This window comes from Octodon degus, unplaced genomic scaffold (genome assembly GCF_000260255.1).
Source record: "Octodon degus isolate 3935 unplaced genomic scaffold, OctDeg1.0 scaffold00006, whole genome shotgun sequence".
Taxonomy (NCBI): Eukaryota; Metazoa; Chordata; class Mammalia; order Rodentia; family Octodontidae; genus Octodon; species Octodon degus.
The window spans coordinates 21,429,796-21,434,356 of NW_004524582.1; positions in this window are offsets into that span (position 1 = coordinate 21,429,796).

Sequence of the window (4,561 nt, forward strand, 5' to 3'; positions counted from 1 at the left end):
GGAAGTGAGACTGGTGTAGCTCCTGACGGTAGCCCCGGCTAACGGTGTTAGGGAGGTTAAAAGCAGATGAAAAGGAAGAGTTTGACACTTAGGCACAGAATAGGTACAAACCGCGAGTTTGGAAGTAGCTGAAGCGCTCCTCTTCTTTGTCTCCCGTTGGTGATGCTCCAGGTGGCAGGGGAGGCAGCTGACAGGAATGGCAGTACAGCACTCCCGTGCGTGAGCTGCAGCTCTAAATTGTATTAGCGTAAGTGACAGGGACCCCGCTTGCAATGTGATTCACAGGAGTCGACTGTGTCTGATGTTTTACTAACAATTTGTGTAAATATGCCGAAACCAATATGTTCAGCCAGGTGCTGAGCAAATTTAGCCCAGCGTGGAATGGGCCTGCACAAATCTGTGTCCCCAGATGGAAGTGCCGAGTTACAAATTAGTGCAATTCAAACAGAAGAGCTTTGACCAGGGGACAGCTTGAAGAGATCAAAAGAAATGCAGAAGGGAAATTGGATACAGTTGCAAGCCAGTTCATTAGAAGGCAAGGGGTGCTTAATTATTTTATTCCAGTTTTTTCCCCTTCAAAGAACTGGGTTAATATTCTCACTATTTCAGTATGACCCTAAACATCCCAAACATACATGAAAACTCTATGCCACAATAAGTTAGATACTAAGGAATTTTTTTCCATCATTGTTAATCTCAAATAAGGTATGAAATTGCAAATCAGAATTCTATTCTAAACAGTATTGATACAGAAATGTCATCAGAAGATATATTTAAACCTGAGTCCTCAAGTCTCTGTATATTCATCTATTTATGTGCTTATTATATTCTTCAAATAATAAATTATTTTAAATTGTAAGTAACCAATACAATCACTTTTTAGTTGTTACACCAATCTACCTCTCTGTAGATACACATGCAAAATCATGGTAATTTAATTGTTTAACTTTCATGTTGTATCTGTGTTTGGAAAGAACTGGAATCAGGCACTCAGTCCAGGGTGAGTTGTTGACATACTCAAGTGTACAAAGATAGATAAACATACAGAAGCAGGAAGTTAACAGCATTTACAGTGCCCCTAAAATTCAATTTGTCACCCAACAATACAGCATAAAACTTCCCTAAGTGACACTTTAGAAGGAACCAGAGGGCATTCAAGAGCACAAAACGGAGAACTAACTAAAAACACAGCACGGACCTAGAAGACGTGCAGCATCAGGATGTAGGGATGCCAGAAAGGAAATCTCGGCTGGCAGAAAATTCAAAGATACTGTGCAGTACTAGGAGATGTATTCTGACTCTTCAGGGAAGCCTCAGAAGCTTATTTGCAAGATTCTCAAAGGAATCCTGGGAGAAGAGCTCAGGCTAAGGAAGACGCTGCATGAGAAAGAGGAAGGAGAGAAGACAGTGAAGCAGGCAGAAATAGGACTCCATCCCAGGACAGAGGACCACATCTGGATTTGGATCCATGGGAGTGACCTCCCTGACACATCGTATGGATTGACAGGTACACAAGCTATACTCTGAGGATTCTAAGGATTGTGAACACATCCTTCCTCTCTACAGGAAGAAGCAGCACAGAAATACGCAAGCAAATCCTGTGCAGTGGGGTACATCTATAATCCAGTGATTCTGGGAGGCTGAGGCAGGAAGATCACAAGTTCAATCCCAAACTGGGCAATTAGCAACTTAACAAGACCCTGTTTCAAATAAAGACAAAAGTCTGAGAGTATAACTCAGCATGAGGACACAATGTTCAATCACTTTTGTCAGAAAAAAAAAATTGACAAACAAAATTTTGCCATGATTTTACATAGAATTAAAATAAAACAATACAGTAGAGTGATATGAGGCTTTTTGGGGCTAGTTGGTCAAAGAAAGTCTCTCTGAAAATGTGACCAATTAAGGTAAGAGAATATTTTCAGTTCTTCTGAAAAACACCCAAGAGGAGAGTAGCAGGATTCAATGGGACCTCTAATCCTAGTTTTCTGAGAAATCTCCACACTGATTTCCATAGTGGTTGTATCAGTCTACACTCCCATCAACAATGCAGAAGGGCTCCTTTCTCCCCTCAGCCTTTCCAATATTTGTTATTGGTTGACTAGCTAATGAAAGCCATTCTTTCTGAGGTAAGATGAAATCTCGGTGTTGTTTTGATTTGTATTTCTCAAATGTCCAATGATGATGAACATTTTTTTCATATATTTATTTTCCATTTACATTTCTTCATCTGTGAAGTATACATTCATCTCATAGGTCAATTTATTGACTCAGTCTTTGAATTTCAGGTATCTGATTTTTTTTAAAAACAAAAATCTTTGTGTATTCTAAGTAGAAGTCCTTTGTCTGAGGGACAGTCAGCTAAGTTTTTTTCCAATTTGGGGGTTTTCTCTTACTCCATTGTTTTCTATTGGCAGGCAGAAACATTTTTAAAAGATGAGATCCTGGCTGTTGATATTCTGAAATATTTCCACTGCAGCTTGGTTTTTGTTTAATAACTTTCTACCTACCCCATGTCTTAAGATTTCTACAGTACATTTAATGTTTCTCTTACAATATATTTAATATTTCTGTTTTGATATTTAAATCTTTGACCCGTTTCTTTTTTCTTTTTTTTTTTTTTTCGGTATGGGGGATTGAACTCAGGCCCTTACGCTTGCCAGGGAAGCGCTTATTCCACTGAGCCATCTCCCTGGCCCCTTGATCTATTTCTTACTTTAATTTAATGCATAGTGATAGACATGTGTCTGATTTTAGTCTTCAGCATAGGGAAAGCCAGTCCAACACCATTTATTAAAGAGGCTATCTTTCTTTCAGTGAACATGTTTGACCCCTCTGTCAAAGATTAGGTGGCATTTGTCACAGCTTATCTTGGAAACAACCAAGTGCCCATCAACTGAGGAACGGACAAAAAAGATGTGAAATTTTTACACAATGGTGTATTACTCAGCTACAAAAAAGGTAAACTCAAGATTTTCATAGGTAAATTAATGTCACTAGCAAGCATACTCATAAGTAAAATAGATCAGACCTGCATGTGTAAACATCATACTGTCTCACTAGTGTAAAAACCTGAAAGAGTAAATAGAATCAGAAAGGTACAATAGATACTGTTAAAGGGAAGGTATCTGCTCAAAGGAGAGGACAACTGGGATGAGGAAAAGGACAAAAGAAAGGAAGGACGAAGGGAAAAAAAAAAAAAAAAATATATATATATATATATATGATAATTCGGACAGTTGTACTGCTGATTTCTGCTGATCTATTGAAAGTAACTGTTAAATCTTGAATTTTGTTTTTTCTCCCTTTTAGTTTTTCATAACTTACTTTTTAACCAATTTTGCATGCTTATATTTGGTAATCTAAACAACTAGTTTGAAGACAATATTATTTTTATGCAGTATAATAGCCATTGTTGAGTTCCTATTATTTTGCTTAGTTTTTGCTATTTTTGTCTTTAAATAATAAAAAAGAATGTAAGAGAATGACACATAACATTTTCTTATTGTTTTCAAATGTGAAAGCCCTCTTATTAGATATTTATAAACTTTAAAATTTTTAGAGTTCCTATTCATTCTATAATATCTATTCACAATACGGAAACAGACAACGATGTGTTGCTTAACATCCCTTGTTAAATAAATGTTGAATTTTATCTCAAGAAATCTGACTCTAAATCCGTCATTGCTGAGCAAAATTCTCACTCAGCGACTTTCATTCAAATAAAAAAGAGATGCAGATTTTATAAGGAGGTGGCCACGTGAGGCACTGGGGCAGGACAGTTCTGGGCAAAGGAAACAGGAAGGAATGGCAGGAAGACAAGGATGTCCAGAGTGGTAAGGCAGGCCTGAGAGATGAGCACAGTGCAGAAAAGCAGGGCTTTAGACACCACTATAAGGGTTCTTTGTTTATTCATTTTGCTTTTGCCTTTGCTTTTGTTTTTGTAAATGGTTTGAGAGCAAATAACTGATTCTTTGATTTTCAGTTTCCACATAGAGAAGAATGAACACTTCAATCATCATTGATTTTAATTATGCAACTTGCAGAATTTAAACAGATAACATGTTGTTCAGACATTTTTTCTATCAGTATACTGATGCTGCAGACATTAAGGGATGGTAGGATGACATGAATGTAGTTTGCATATGAGGTGAATATGCATTTTTGAGACCAATCAATACACTGCATAGAGAAGAGAGAATGACTTCTTCTTCCTCAGAGATGTCCACTCCTTAATCTACAGAACCTGTTATATAGAATAATTATAGTGAATATATTTACATTTCACTGTAGTCATCATAATTATTATTTCACTATAATTGTAGTGAGTATATTACAGTATGCACAAGAGGCAAGGGTAATTCTGGTCAGTAATTAAATTTGAAGTCTTACCTCACACCATTCATGAATCCATGCCAGCTTATGTAAACACTTGGCCATTAAAAACATTATCAAATCTTTTAGAAGACACCACAGGAGAGTATTTTTATGACCTCCTTGTTGAAAGCATACTTTAAACAAGAATCCTCAGGCTGGGGATCCAAGACTAAAAAAAAAAAAA